The sequence below is a fragment of the Entelurus aequoreus genome, linkage group LG06 (genome assembly GCF_033978785.1).
Source record: "Entelurus aequoreus isolate RoL-2023_Sb linkage group LG06, RoL_Eaeq_v1.1, whole genome shotgun sequence".
NCBI lineage: Eukaryota > Metazoa > Chordata > Actinopteri > Syngnathiformes > Syngnathidae > Entelurus > Entelurus aequoreus.
In genome coordinates this window covers 33,063,961-33,080,766 of record NC_084736.1, presented here as the reverse complement: position 1 = coordinate 33,080,766, position 16,806 = coordinate 33,063,961, and the positions used below count along the sequence as shown (strand labels likewise).

Genomic DNA, 16,806 nt, shown 5'->3' with positions numbered 1-16,806 from the left:
AAAAAATAATTTCACAATAACACTGTGAATTATTGCTATACTGTGATTTGACGAATATTTACAGTGTTGAAGCGCAGAAAGACAGTTTATGTATGACATCATATAACGTAATATAATGTAATATGATGTAATATTGGCCCAAATAAACCTCTTTTTGAAAATAGATTCATGAAAATGTTGATTTAAGTGAGAGTCATAATCATTATGAATCGAGATTTATATATATAATTCAGTTATAAACAAATAACTTTTTTAAAAAAGGAGTAAAAAGTGACATATAATTATTAAATGCAAAATATGTTGAATACAAAATAAACATAAATATAAAAATGATTTAATTCACAATAACATATATTGTTACATGTTTCTGTATTTCATGGAGAGTGGCTCCCTGATCCCAGAGTGATATCGATATCATGTGTGATACAAGCAGTCCTGCAGCATGTGGAATATCATGTGCGATACAAGCAGTCCTGCAGCTTGTGGGATATCATTTGCGATACAAGCAGTCTTGCAGTTTTTACTTGTGTGTGATATCATGTCCGATACAAGCAGTCCTGCAGAGTGTTTACTTGTGTGTGATATGAACGATACAAGCAGAGTGTTTATCTGTGTGTGATATCATGTGCGATACAAGCAGAGTGTTTACTTGTGTGTGATATTACGTGCGATACAAGCAGAGTGTTTACTTGTGTGTGATATCACGTGCGATACAAGCAGAGTGTTTACTTGCGTGTGATATCATGTGCGATACAAGCAGTCCTGCAGCACAATTACTTGTGTGTGATACAATGTGCGATACAAGCAACCCTGCAGCGTGTTTACCTGTGTGTGATATTGTGTGCAATACAAGCAACCCTGCAGCATGTTTACTTGTGTGTGATATCATGTGCGATACAAGCAGTCCTGCAGAGCTTTTACTTGTGTGTTATATCATGTGTGATACAAGCAGTCCTGCAGCGTGTTAACTTGTGTATGATATCATGTGCGATACAAGCAACCCTGCACCGTGTTTACTTGTGTGTGATATCATGTGCGATACAAGCAGTCCTGCAGAGCTTTTACTTTTGTGTGATATCATGTGTGATACAAGCAACCCTGCAGCGTGTTTACTTGTGTGTGATATCATGAGCGATACAAGCAGAGTGTTTACTTGTGTGTGAAATAATGTGCGATACAAGCAGAATGTTTACTTGTGTGTGATATAATGTGCGATACAAGCAGAGTGTTTACTTGTGTGTAATATCATGTGGGATACAAGCAGAGTGCTGACGTGTGTGTGATATCATGTGCGATACAAGCAGAGTGCCTACAAAGATGACAGACAGTTAACATCTAAATGTCCTCCAATAAACACACAATTTCTTATATTTTACGATACAAAAGGTAAACATGCTAGGCTATACCAGAAGCTAGCAGCTACACAGCAACTAAGCACACAATAGCACACAAACTAGACACAGGTAATAATCATTGAACAATAAAAGGTGACATTTGTCAATACAAATAAATAATTATAGTTGCATATTACTTACACATGCAAAGTCTTCAAGGCAGATTAGAAAGTATCCAGTAACAAACGTGTCCACATCATTCAATTTTCTGCAACATGAGCTTAACATCATGAATTATTGTGACCACTAGGTGTCACCAAAATAATTTTACCACTCCATTTCAACTTAAAGACAGCCTAAGTCCATTCCAGAGGTTAATAATACATATGTTTTTCATAACTAACATTATACATCATGAATATGCAAAATAAAATAATATATAAAATAAACGGTCATTATTTCATCAAATGCACATTTTTGATGAATAATGTTATTCAGAAATAATAGTAATAAAATAACTTAAAAGTCTTTCATTATCCCTGAACCTTCTGCTGCTTGTCACCATGTTACTTAGTTACTTTTTGACTTTTGTGACTTTTGTGACTTTTGTGACTTCTGTGGGCGGAGAAGAAAGAAGAACTTTCCTTGTGCTGTTGGCCGCAGAAGAGAAATGTGAGAATTATACCAGAAATAATCATTAATCAGCACTTTTCTTCTGCGGTTGCCGTGGTGACGGTGCACACAAGGAGCCGAGCAGGGCCGGGAAGAAAGAAGGTCTTCAGGACCAGACCCTCCTCCAAGAAGAAGAAGAAGACGTGAGAAAGGAGAGGAAGGTCAAAGAAGGTCAAATATGGTTTTCAAGGTAAGAGCTTCAAAATTCTTCTTCATGCTTTTATTGTCCTGGGGGCTTCTGGTGAGGTCAAAGGTCATGTATGACTTTGATTGATTGTGTGTGTGTGTGTGTGTGTGTGTGTGTGTGTGTGTGTGTGTGTGTGTGTGTGTGTGTGTGTGTGTGTGTGTGCGTGCGTGCGTGCGTGCGTGCGTGCGTGCGTGCGTGTGGGGCCTCTAACATGTTCTCCTTAGTTGTTATTTGTGATAAATTGTTGTCATCTTTAAAAGTCATGTGACTATTTGTTTACTCATAATCAATGTTGTCAACAAGGACTTTGTTTACACTGCCATTCAAATGTGATTATTACCACACTCCAGTATAAACGCAAACAGGCCCCAATGTGGCCCCAAGAAGGGTCCCGTTCACACTGCACATCAAATGTGATTGATTTTGTTGATTTTGGTTGCCAGTCTAAACCTCCAAAGTGATCAAATTGGATGTTTTGGTGCCAGATTAAGACCCCAAATCAGGATGTAGTCCTGAACCTGATCTTTACAAAAGACTATGTTTACACTGCTGGTCAAAGTGGCCCAAGTCGGGTTTTTTTAGGTCTGATTTTTTCCAGCTGACTTTTTACGCTGCAAGTCAAATGTGATTTTTATCAGACTACACTGTAAACATGCACCGACTCCAATGTGGCCCCAATGTGGCCCCAATTTGGCAGCAACGTGGCACCCTTGTATCCTCAACGTGGCCCTCATGTGGCCCCAATGTGGCCCCAACGTAGTCCCAATGTGTCTCCCACGTAGCCCCAACATGGCTCCCATGTAGCCCCCATGTATACCTAACGTGGCCCCAGCGTGTCCTCCATGTGGCACCAATGTGGCCCGAATGTGACCCCCATTTGGCCCCAACGTGGCCCCCATGTGGCCCCAACGTGGCCCTAACGTGGCACCCATGTGTCCCCCCAATGTGGCACCCATGTGGCTCCAACGTGGCCCCAACGTGTGCCCCATGTAGAACCAATTTGGCCCCAATGTGGCTCCCAAAGTGGCCTCAACATTGCCCCCATGTGGCATCCATGTGGCCTTAACGTGGCTCCCATGTAGCCCCCATGTATCTCCAACGTGGCCCCAACGTGTGTGACGTTATACTTGGAGAAGTAGGCGACAGAAACAATGACGTCGTTTAGCTGTCAGCATGTTTATTGACAGCTTGATATGTAAGTCAGATGTGTAATTAAACCAAAGAGATGTAGTGTGACTACATGTGAGACTTATCTGAGCGTGGTTGTCAGAGGGTGTTGAGGGTGCGTGTTGAGATCCAGGTGGAAGTCCAAATAAGGGCAAGGCAGGCTCGAGTGTTGGAGGACAGGCGGGTAGTCGAGGGCAGGAGCGCGGCGTTGTTGTCAGTGGGCAGGCGTGAGGTCGAAATCCAGGAAGGCAAGGGGGAATCCACGGGAAGGTCCAAGGTGACAAGACACACAGCTTGACGACGAGGAAGGATGACGGGGAGCTGGAGAAGACACAACACAAGAGACGATGAGCACGACGGGGAGGAAGCACAGGGAGAGAAAATGCACAAGTGGGTGAGCGAGAGACGTGTGGGCTTACTGTACTGGGTACGAGAAGCTACGTTCTGGCGTCGGATCTCAGGTTGCGTTGGCTCTTTAAGGCAGATCGCTCATCACAGGCAGGTGTGTAGATTACGGATTGGTTGCAGGTGCGAGGAGGTGCGAGGAGGTGCGCCAGCAGCGGAGAGAGTGCGTCTGTGGGCGTGGCCCGTGGTGCACTTGTCAGGACGCGCAGCAGGAAGAGAAGCAGCAGGAGCGTGACCCATAACAGGACCCCCCCCCCCCTTATGCGAGACTCCCGGCGAGCTTCGGGGTGCCTCGGGGTGAGCTCTGTGAAAGTCTTCGATCAGGGAGGGGTCGGCGATGTAAGAGGCCGGTACCCAGGACCTATCCTCAGGGCCATAACCCTCCCAGTCCACAAGGTATACCCATCCCCTCCCCTGTCGCCGGACCCTGAGAATCTCTTTGACCGTCCAGACTTGGTCCCCATCCTCGAGGACCCTAGGAGGGGGAGGAGCAGGGGTGGGGGGGACAGGGAACTGCTAACTACTGGTTTGATTTGGGAGACATGAAAGACAGGGTGGGATCTCATGGAATGTGGAAGATCCAAATGTACTGCAGCAAGGTTGATCTTGGATTTTACCGTATACGGTCCAACAAAGCGTGGTGCAAGTTTCTGGGAGGAGATCGGGAGGTGGAGGTCCTTGGCCCGAAGCAGCACCTGCTGTCCGGGCTGGTAGTCGGGAGCCGGAATGCGCCGCCGGTTGGCGTTGCGACACATCCTTTCAGACGCCTTCAGTAGGGCAGCGCGAGCGGACCTCCACACTCTGTGACATCGTCTCAGGTGGGCCCGGGTGGAAGGAACTGCCACCTCGATCTCCTGGGAGGTTGAAACCCCAGCCAGCACTCAAACGGGGACATACCAGTAGCTGCGCAGGTCATGGAGTTAAAAGAGTATTCCACCCATGGAATAAATTTGCTCCAGGAGTTGGGCTGTTGCGCAGCCATACAGCGCAGCATGGTCTCCACGCCCTGGTTTGCCCTCTCTGCTTGACCATTGCTTTGGGGGTGGTAGCCGGAAGTCAGACTAACCGTGGCCCCAACCCCCTTGCAGAAGGCCTGCCAGACCCGAGAAATGAATTGGGGGCCACGATCAGAGACAATGTCGGAGGGAATCCCGTGGATTCTGATCACATGCTGTACCAGCAGGTCCGTCGTCTCAGCAGAGGATGGGAGTTTGGGCAATGGAATAAAGTGTGCTGCGTTGGAAAACCTGTCAATGATGGTGAGGATTGTGGTGTTACCTCTAGAGGGGGGGAGCCCTGTGATGAAATCAACAGCAATGTGGGACCAAGGCCGACTGGGGATGGGAAGGGGGTGTAAGAGGCCGGCAGGAGGCCTGTGGTCTGCCTTGTTCCGGGCGCAGACGTTGCAGGCGGCGACAAACTCACGGGTATCCGCCTCCATGGAAGGCCACCAAAAACGGCGTTGAATAAAACCTAGAGACCTATGGACTCCGGGATGACAGGTAAACACACTTTGAGTGAGCCCAGTCAAGTACCTTGGCCCTTAAAAATTCAGGAACGAACAGTCTATTAGGGGGTCCGTTTCCGGGACCAGGGTCGGAACGTAGGGCCGTCTTGACCAAGCCCTCGATCTCCCAAGTTACCATCCCGATGATGCGGTTAGGGGGCAGGATGGTCTCAGGAGTTGATTTAATGGTGGGTTCCTCTGAGAAGATCCGGGAAAGAGCGTCCGCCTTGCCGTTACGTGAACCAGGTCTGTAGGTTAGGGTGTAGTTAAATCAACAGAAAAATTGTGCCCAGCGAGCTTGCCTGTCCTTCAGTCTTTTAGCGGATCAGATGTGGATGAGGTTGCGATGGTCGGTCAGGACCAGGAACGGATGCGTGGCCCCCTCCAGCCAGTGTCTCCATTCAACCAGTGCATCGTGGACTGCCAACAGTTCTCGGTTCCCTGCATCGTAGTTCCTCTCGGCTGGAGAGAGGCGTCTAGAAAAAAATTGCACAAGGGTGCAACACATTATTCCCACTGGAACGTTGGGACAAGACTGCCCCAATCTCAGAGTCAGAAGCGTCCACTTCAACCGTGAACGGCACGTCCTGGTCAGGGTGTACGAGAACGGGGGCGGAACTGAAGCTCCTTTTGAGGCTCTGGAACGCCACGTCTGCCTCCTTGTTCCAAACAAAAGCAGTAAGTGTAGATGTAAGTGCGTGGAGAGGTGCAGCTACCTTACTGAAGTTGAGTATGAATCGACGGTAAAATCCAGCAAATCCAAGGAATCTCCTTAGTTCAGTACGAGTGGTGGGTTGGGGCCACTCCACCACTGCCTTGATCCTCTTGGGGTCGGCTCTGGTGTTACCCCTTTCGATGATGTGGCCCAGGAAGTTTACTGAAGAAGAATGGAACTCACATCTCTCTGCCTTGATGAACAAGCGGTTCTCGAGGAGGCGCTGTAAAACCAGGCGGACGTGCTGCAGATGTTCCTGCCTGTTGTGAGAGAAGATCAGAATATCATCCAGGTAAACAACCACAAATTTCTCGAGCATGTCTCTTAAAACGTCATTGACCAGAGCTTGGAAGACGGCTGGGGCATTGGTCAGACCGAAGGGCATGACCCGATACTCGAAATGGCCTAGGTGTGTGTTGAAGGCTGTCTTCCACTCGTCCCCCTTCCTAATCCGGACGAGATGGTAAGCATTGCGGAGGTCAAGCTTGGTGAAGACTGTTGCAGGAGCAAGAGGTTCGAAGGAGGAGCTCATGAGTGGAAGAGGATACCTGTTCTTGACTGTGATGGCGTTGAGTCTTCGGTAATCGATGCAAGGGCGGAGGGAGTCATCCTTCTTGCCGACAAAGAAAAATCCAGCGGCTACCGGTGATTTGGAGGGAGTGATGATCCCTGATGCGAGTGAGTCCGTGATATAGTCAGACATGGCCTTCTTCTCGGGTATGGACAGGTTGTACAGGCGGCTAGAAGGGAGTACTGCGTCGGGTACGAGATCGATGGCACAGTCGTACGGTCTGTGTGGGGGTAGGGATAGTGCCCGGGCCTTACTGAATACGGCTGCAAGGTCATGGTAGACAACGGGAACCCCAGACAGATCGGATGGGGATGACTCAGGCTTGGGGTTCTCCGGGACGGGGGATGCTGCCTTGAGGCAGTTAGCATGGCATGCCGTGCTCCAGGCCAAGATTCTCCCTGAAATCCAGGAAATATAGCAGGAGTGTGACCCATAACAACGTGTCCTCCATGTGGCCCGAACGTCGCCCGCATGTGGCCAAAACGTGGCCCGCATGTGGCCCTAACGTGGCACCCATGTGTTTCCCCCCCATGTGGCCCCAATGTGGCACCCGTGTGGCTCCAACGTGGCCCCAACGTGTCCCCCATGTAACCCCCATGTAGCCCCAATTCGGCCCCATTGTGGCTCCCAACGTGGCCTCAATGTTTCCCCCATGTGGCACCCATGTGGCCCCAATGTGGCTGAAAAGTGGCCCCAAGGACCCCCAATGTGGCACCCATGTGGACTCCATGTGGTCATAATGTGTCCCCCATGTAGCCCCATGTGGCCCCAACGTGGCCCCAATATGTTCCCAACTTGGTCCCAATATGTCCCCAACGACCCCATGTGGTCTTAATGTGTCCCCCATGTAGCCCCCATGTTGCCCCAACGTGACCCCAATATGTCCCCAACGTGGCCCCAATGTGTTCCCCATGTAGCCCCAATGTGGCACCCATGTGGCCTCAACCTGGCCCCAATATGTCCCCCATGTAGCCCCAATGTGGCACCCATGTGGCCCCCACATGCCACCTATATGGCCCCGATGTGGCACCCATGTAGCCCCCATGTGGCCCCAACGTGGCCCCAATATGTCCCCAACGTGGCTTCAATATATCCCCAATGACCCCATGTGGTCTTAATGTGTCCCCCATGTAGCCCTCATGTGGCCCCAACGTGGCCCCAATATGTCCCCAACGTGGCCCCAATGTGTTCCCCAACGACTCCATGCTGTCTTAATGTGTCCCCCATGTAGCCCCCATGTGACCCCAACGTGGCCCCAATATGTCCCCAACGTGGCCCCAATGTGTTCCCCATTAAAATTATAAAAGAGTGTTGCTGAATACAGAATGTGTTGCTGAATACAGAATGTGTATAATATTTGTACAAAATGTTGACACACACACACGTAGGGCGGGGGAAGGTGTGTGTGTGTGTGTGTGTGTGTGCAACTGTCACTTTGCACGTCCTTCTCACACCTGCTCATTAAAACACTAAATAGTGATGATGAGTGTTGATAAATCACACTGCGTGTGCTGAATAATGATGTTTGCATCTTCCCCTCCCAGTATTGTGGGTGTTATGATGATTAACATATATTTTGCATATTCATGAAGACAGAGGCATTAATCTGATCAGTAATCAGACACAATTCTCTGCTCACAAGTTTAGTCAATCAGCTTTGTGTGCTATCAAGTTTGCACATGTTGTAGTCCACGCGAACCTTTAGTAAACCAGGCCCCAAATATTATTATTATGTGTTGTAGCAGTAGTAATGTTGTTATTATTACTACTACTAGTACTAGTAGTATTGCAATTATTATTATTAGTAGTAGTACTACTAGTAGTAGTATTGCTATTAGTAGTAGTAGTAGTAGTATTGCTTTTATTATTAGTAGTACTAATAGTATTAGTATTGCAAGTAGTAGTAGTAGTAGTAGTAGTATTGCTATTATTATTAGTAATACTACTAGTATTAGTATTGCTAGTAGTAGTAGTAGTAGTAGTAGTAGTAGTAGTATTGCTAGTATTATTAGTAGTAGTAGTACTAGTAGTATAAGTATTGCTATTATTATTATCAGTGGTAGTACTAATAGTAGTATTGCTCTTATTATTATTAGTAGTAGTAGTAGTGGTAGTAGCACTACTAGTAGTAGTATTTCAATTATTATTAGTAGTAGTAGTTGTACTGTAGTAATAGTATTGCTATTAGAAGTAGTACTAGTAGTAGTAGTAATAATATTGCTATTAATATTATTATTAGTACTAGTAGAAGTCATATTGCTATTGTAGGAGTGTAGGCAGAGAAACGACGGAGATTTATTCCTCTTTGGAGAGCCAAGTAACACTCCGTTTATTTTCAGAGAGAACAACACAACAACAAAACTGTCGCACAGGTCATTACGTCAGCACCACAGAGGTGTGTCTCAACACTTCAAAGTAAAAGCACCTATGCACCTATGCAAGTAAACATGGGCTAGAACGCAGTGAATTATAACCGTAATAATTAATAAGTGTCCTGTGTGTGTATATCCACCACACACGTCCCCCCAGAATTCACAAGAACTGGCCCAGTGAAACGACCAGGGACCCGAATGACCCGCCCAAAGCGATTCCGAAGCTCCTGGGCAGGTGGAGGGGGGTGAAGCGGGAGGGTGACAGCCGGCTGCTGACGGCGAGCAGACGTCGGTTGGCAGTGTGGGGGTCGACCGCGACGTGGTGCCTGAGCCACCTCAACTGAACGGCCCAAATCCAGGTGGGCTGGCTTCAGCCGGTCCACTGAGACGCGATCCAGTCTGCCCCCAATGTCAATGACAAATGTCTTATCCCCAGCCTCCACAACCCGATAAGGACCGTCGTATGGTGGTTGCAAGGGCCCCCTATGGGCATCGTGGCGGATGAACACGTACCCCGCTGCTCGCAGGTCAGGGGGAATGTGCACCTGGGGCAAGCAGTGGTGCGAGGTCGGGACTGGTAGGAAGGTACGGGCAGTGTCCATGAGGCTACGCCGCTGGTCAGAAGCAGACCAGGGGACTGTAGTGCGGGGTATAAATTCACCTGGGACTCTGAGGGTCTGGCCATAAACTAACTCCGCTGAGGAAGACAGGAGGTCCTCTTTAGGCGCAGTTCTAATCCCCAGCATCACCCACGGGAGCTTGTCGACCCAGCCGTCGTCTGTGAGAGAAGCCTTAAGGGCGGCCTTCATGTCCCTGTGAAAACGTTCACACATGCCGTTTGCTTGAGGGTGGTATGCTGTAGTGCGGTGGAGTGAGACACCCAACTGACAGGCAACAGTATTCCAGAGCTCGGAAGTAAACTGGGGGCCACGATCAGACGAAAGGTCAGATGGGGCACCATACCGGGCGACCCAGGTACCAATGAAGGCCCGGGCCACATCAGCTGATGTCGTTGCCGACAGTGGGACAACCTCCGGCCAACGGGTGGTCCGGTCCACCATAGTCAGAAGGTGAGTAAATCCCCTGGAGGGAGGAAGGGGTCCTACCAGGTCAACGTTGACGTGGTCAAAACGTCTTTCGGGAACTGCAAACTGCTCCAACGGGGCCTTAACATGGCGATGGATCTTAGCGCGTTGGCATGCCACACAGGTCCTGACCCAGTCGCGAATGTCCTTCTTGAGGCCATGCCAGACAAACTTTGCTGCCACGAGACGCTGTGACGGCTTGCTGCCTGGGTGCGAGAGGCCATGTATGGCGTCGAAAACTTGCCGTCTCCAGACCTGCGGCACCACAGGACGGGGCAGGTCCAGAGATACGTCGCAGAGCAGCGTTGTGCCGGCATCGCCGAACGGGACGTCCGCCAACTGGAGGCCAGTGACCGCTGTTCTGTACGCCTGAATGTCGGGGTCCGAAACTTGGTCCACAGCCATTCGGGCATAGTCTATTCCAAGGTGGACAGCACCAATGACCACACGGGAGAGGCAGTCAGCCACGGGATTGTCTTTTCCTGACACATGTTTAATGTCCGTGGTAAATTCAGAAATAAAAGCTAGGTGGCGCTGTTGCCTGGCAGACCATGGTTCCGACACCTTGGCCATGGCGAAGGTCAAAGGCTTGTGATCCACAAAGGCAGTGAACGGACGGGCTTCCAGCAGGAAACGGAAATGACGGATGGCTAAATACAGGGCGAGGAGTTCACGGTCAAAAGTGCTATATTTCTGCTCACTGGACCTAAGTTGGCGGCTGAAAAAAGCGAGAGGTTGCCAAACACTATTGACCAACTGCTGGAGAACAGCACCAACAGCATAGTCTGAGGCGTCCGTGGTCAGAGCAACAGGGGCGTCAGGCACCGGGTGAGCCAGCATAGTTGCGTCCGCGAGTGCATCCTTTGTAGCAGAGAAAGCTGCCAACATGTCCGTGGACCAAGAAAGGGCATGCTTAGAAGTTTTTTTACCCTTGAGAGCGCTGTATAGGGGGCGCATAAGGTCGGCAGCCCGAGGCACAAAACGGTGGTAAAAATTGACCATGCCGCAGAACTCTTGTAGAGCCTTGACAGTGTGAGGCTGCGGAAGCCCCAACACTGCCTCCACCTTTGACGGCAGAGGAATCGCCCCTGCTGTAGTGATGTGGTGGCCCAGGAAATCCATGGAAGACAGTCCAAACTGGCATTTCGCTGGGTTGATGATCAAGCCGTGCTGCTGGAGACGACTGAAGAGAAGACGCAGGTGTGATAGGTGCTCTGCCTCAGACGTGCTGGCCACTAGGATATCGTCCAGGTAGACAAAAACGAATGACAAGTCACGCAGCACCGTGTCCATCAATCGCTGAAAGGTCTGGGCAGCATTTTTTAGTCCGAATGGCATCCGTAGAAACTCAAAAAGCCCGAATGGGGTAATCACCGCTGTTTTGGGAATGTCCTGAGGCTGAACTGGTACCTGGTGATAGCCCCGGACGAGGTCCACTTTAGAAAAAATAGACGCACCCGCCAGGTGGGCAGAAAAGTCATGGATGTGTGGAATAGGGTACCGGTCCGGCGTAGTGACAGCATTAAGGCGTCGGTAGTCGCCGCACGGGCGCCAACCACCATTGGGCTTTGGCACCAGGTGAAGGGGGGAGGCCCAGGGACTGTTCGACCGGCGGACGATGCCAAGGCGTTCCATGGCGTCGAACTCAGCTCTTGCGATACTGAGCTTGTGTGGGTCAAGGCGCCGGGCTTTGGCGTGCACAGGCGGGCCATTGGTGGAGATGTAGTGCAACACACCATGTTTGGCGGAGGCGGAGGAGAAGGTAGGTGCGGTGATGTCTGAGAACTCCTTGAGGAGGTGAGAAAAGTCATCAGCGGGCGAGAGGGCACTGGACAGCTTCGTCGGGGCAGTGTCACTGTGTTCACAGGGAAATGAGCCGAATGTTTCAGCGTGGACGAGGCGGCGGTTCCTCACATCCACTAGAAGCTTGTTGGCAAACAAGAAATCAGCACCCAACAGGGGAGTGGACACCTTTGCTGACACAAAATCCCAGGTAAAACGCTGACCAGCAAAACTCACTGTCACAGTGCGTGTGCCAAAGGTGTGGATTGTGCTGCCATTTGCGGCCAGAAGGGGGGGGCCACACGGCCCTGCTCGAATGTCTGTGGCTGATGCTGGCAGCGCACTCATATGGGCACCTGTGTCACAAAGAAAGCGACGACCGGAGAGGGAGTCAGTAATAAACAGCAAGCCGCTGGTACGGCCGTCACCCACGGCTGCTAATAGGTGGCGGCCGGTGCGTTTCCCGACGCACTGAATGTACAGGGGGGAAGGCATTTCTTGGCTTTGTTGCCAAACTTGGCGTGGTAGAAACACAATCCTCCTGACTGCTTTGCACGTCGGGGCACAGTAGTGGTGGCAGAGATGGAGTATGGCTGGTGCATATGGTCATCACTGGTGGCAGTAGACGTGGAAGGGGGCGTGGCTGCAAAACATTTCTTCCCAGCTGAGAAAAATTTGTCCGCCTCCCTGGCCAACTGGCGAAAATCCATAATAGATGAATTCGCAAGTGCCAAACGCACCTGTTCTGGAAGCTGCTGCAGGAATAGTTCTTTGAAAAGAAAACACGGCTGATGGTCTCCCAGCAGAGCCAGCATGTGATCCATCAGCTCAGAAGGCTTACTGTCGCCGAGACCGGGAAGTGAGAGGAGTTGGCGCGCACGTTCGGATTCAGAAAGTCCAAAAGTCTCCAGTAGATGCGCCTTCAGAGCGGCGTATTTGTTGCGTGCAGGAGGACGTTCTAGCAGACTCACCACTCTCCCCGCAGTTGAGCTTGTAAGGGACGCCACCACATGATAAAACTTTGTTTCGTCCGCCGTAATGTCTTTGATGGCGAATTGAGCCTCCGCCTGTGCGAACCACGCAATTGCGTTCCCTTCCCAAAAGTCGGGCAACTTTAGTGTAGCAGACATGTTCAGTAAACTCTGGAAACGTCCAAGAGTAAAAAGGGGTCACCAATGTAGGAGTGTAGGCAGAGAAACGACGGAGATTTATTCCTCTTTGGAGAGCCAAGTAACACTCCGTTTATTTTCAGAGAGAACAACACAACAACAAAACTGTCGCACAGGTCATTACGTCAGCACCACAGAGGTGTGTCTCAACACTTCAAAGTAAAAGCACCTATGCACCTATGCAAGTAAACATGGGCTAGAACGCAGTGAATTATAACCGTAATAATTAATAAGTGTCCTGTGTGTGTATATCCACCACACTATAATTATTAGTAGTAGTAGCAGTAGTATTGCTGTTAGTAGTAGTAGTAGTATTTCTATCATTATTAGTAGTAGTAATACTATTATTAGTAGTATTGCTATCGTTATTAGTAGTAGTACTAGTAGTATTGCTATTATTATTAGTAAAAGTACTACTAGTAATAGTTGTAGTATTACTATTATTAGTTGTAGTAATAGTACTAGTAGTAGTAGTAGTAATACTTAGTAGTAGTTGTAGTATTGCTATTATTAGTAGTAGTAGTACTAGTAGTAGTAGTATTGCTATTATTATTAGTAATACTACTAGTATTAGTATTGCTAGTAGTAGTAGTAGTAGTAGTATTGCTAGTATTATTATTAGTAGTAGTACTAGTAGTATAAGTATTGCTATTATTATTATCAGTGGTAGTACTAATAGTAGTATTGCTCTTATTATTATTATTAGTAGTAGTAGTAGTGGTAGTAGTACTACTAGTAGTAGTATTTCAATTATTATTAGTAGTAGTAGTTGTACTGTAGTAATAGTATTGCTATTAGAAGTAGTACTAGTTGTAGTAGTAATACTATTGCTATTAATATTATTATTAGTACTAGTAGAAGTCATATTGCTATAATTATTAGTAGTAGTAGTAGCAGTAGTATTGCTATTAGTAGTAGTAGTAGTAGTAGTATTTCTATCATTATTAGTAGTAGTAATACTATTAGTAGTAGTATTGCTATCGTTATTAGTAGTAGTACTAGTAGTATTGCTATTATTAGTAGTAAAAGTACTACTAGTAATAGTTGTAGTATTACTATTATTAGTTGTAGTAATAGCACTAGTAGTAGTAGTAGTAGTAGTACTTAGTAGTAGTTGTAGTATTTCTATTATTAGTAGTAGTAGTACTAGTAGTAGTAGTAGTATTGCTATTATTATTAGTAGTAGTAGTAGTAGTAGAAGTAGTAGTAGTAGTAGTAGTATTAGTATTGCTATTAATATTATTATTATTAGTAGTAGTAGTATTATTATTATTAGTAGTAGTAGTATTGCTATTGTTATTATTATTATTATTATTATTATTATTATTAGTACTAGTAGTAGTAGTAGTAGCAGTAGTAGTAGGAGTAGTAGTAGTGCTATTACTATCTGTCAGAGTGTGTAGGTGACGAACCCCAAGATGCAGAGACATCAGGCTTGGTGCCGGAGAACATGATTTAATTTAACACTATAACCAAAAACAAACAAAAAGGTACAAACAAAAGGCGCGCACAAGGCGGAGAGCAAACTTAGTTATGAACAAAAACTAGCACCAAGGCTAAACTATGAACAAGAAACAAAAACACTTACTGTGACACGAATAAACAAAACTCACGTGGCAAGAAACGAGCAGGATGAACTATGACATGAGCAGAGTGAACAGAAGTAGACAGAGCTACCACGACAAGTATAAATAACATCGACAAGTATAAATGACACTGACCTCGACAATCATTAGCGACATTGACAATACTCCAGCAGTGACTGGAGGGAAAAGCAGGTCTAAATAGTAGCTGGCTGATTGACACCAGGTGTGTCCAGGTGCCAATCAGCCACAGCTGAGGGGACACAGTACTCAGGGAGACAAGTAGGAAATAACCAAAATAAGAGCGCCGACAGGAAATAAAGACAAACAGAGGAAAAACTCAAAACATAACTAAACTGTCAGTGACTAACCTGACACTATCATTATTATTATTAATATTATTGTTATTAGTAGTAGTAGTAGAGGTAGTACTTAGTAGTAGTAGTATTGCTATTGTTATTATTATTATTAGTAGTAGTAGTAGTAATAGTAGTACTTAGTAGTAGTATTGCTATTATTATTATTATTATTATTATTATTTATATTAGTAGTAGTAGTAGTAGTAGTAGTAGCTCCAGCTCGTGGTGCCCAGGACGAGACTTAAAACCAGGGGAGAGAGGGCCTTCTCTGTGGTCGGCCCTAAGCTCTAGAACACTCTGCCCCTCCATGTTCAAACTGCTTCCACAGTGGAGTGTTTTAAGTCTCATCTCAAGACCCACTTTTATTCTTTGGCTTTTAACACTACGTGAGTTGTGTGGTCTTCTGTCCTCTGTTGTCCTCTGTGTTTTTTTTAATAAATGTTGATGTCTATTTTACTGTTTTAATTGGTTTTACCCTTTAAAATCGTTTTTAATCATATTTATTTTTTATATTGTTTTGGTATTGGTTTTCTATTCATTTATTCTTTGTTTTTATTCAGTCATTGGTAATATTGTTTTTAATATTGTTTTAATATTGTTTTTAACATGGCTGTGCAGCACTTTGGAAACATTATTGTTGTGTAAATGTGCTATATAAATAAAGTAGATTGGATTGGATTGGATTGGATAGTAGTATTGCTATTATTATTAGTAGTAGTAGTAGTAGTATTAGTAGTAAAGTAGTAGTAGTATTGCTATTATTTTTATTAGTGGTATTAGTAGTACTTATTAGTAGTAGTATTGCTATTATTATTATTAATATTAGTAGTAGTAGTAGTAGTAGTATTGCTAATATTATTATTAATAATATTATAATTAATAGTAGTAGTAATAGTATTACTATTATTATTAGTGTTATTAGTAGTAGTAGTACTTTGACAAAACGTTAGAGTACATTGGAAACTGAAAGCATGAACAGCTTCTAATGAGCTCATGTTGCATGTTATGAATGTTATTTATGGACATAATTCAATATGTAAATATTGTTACCGTAAATATTATGGACATAATTAAATATGAAAATATATAAATATTGTTACAGTAGAAGTTATGGACATGTAATTAAATATGAATATATTGTTACAGTACAAGTTATGGACATGTAATTAAATATGAATATATTGTTACAGTAGAAGTTATGGACATGTAATTAAATATGAATGTATGGTTATTGTAAATATTATGTACATGTAATTAAATATGAATATATTGTTACAGTAGAAGTTATGGACACATAGTTAAATTAAACATGTTTCAGTAGACGAAAGAAGAAGAAGGCAGAAGAAGTGAGAAAACCAAACTGTGTGTGTGTGTGTGGGGGGGGGGGGGGGTCAAAGAGAGGACAGACTTTGTGACCGATGAGGTCCAGTGACTCTGACCTAAAGTTCCCCCCACTCACTATCCAACATTCCCAGACCTCCAGTGGCCCCTCAGTCCAAACATGCCTCCTTCAGGGGCCGTAGGAGACAAGCTGCCATGACGCCTGTCCCCTCTGGACGGGTCAGATCCAGGACACGATTAACCCCTTGCTGCTAGGAACACTTTTATAACGCCCCCTAAGGAACACTGCTACACTTTTATAATGTCCCCTTAGGAACACTGTTACACTTTCATAACGCCCCCTCACTGTTACACTTTTATAACGTCCCCTTAGAAAACACTGTTAAACTTGTATAACTTCCTCTTAGGAACATTGTTACACTTTTATATCGCCCCCTTAGGAACTTTGTTACACTTTTATAACGCCCCCTTAGAAAACACTGTTACACTTTTATAACGTCCCCTCAGAACACTCTTACAATTTTATAACGCCCCCTTAGAAAACACTGTTACACTTT

At 46.2% G+C, this 16,806-nt stretch overlaps 1 protein-coding gene across 1 annotated transcript in view; it reads left to right on the top strand.

Moving 5' to 3' along the window:
* Window positions 1-2,102: 2,102 nt before the first annotated feature.
* Window positions 2,103-16,806, top strand: part of hoxb3a (homeobox B3a) — a 64,387-nt gene continuing 49,683 nt past the window's right edge. The window contains exon 1 of the mRNA XM_062050566.1: window positions 2,103-2,196. The gene's annotated coding sequence lies outside the window, so the exon portion shown is untranslated. The remainder of the gene's footprint in view (window positions 2,197-16,806) is intronic.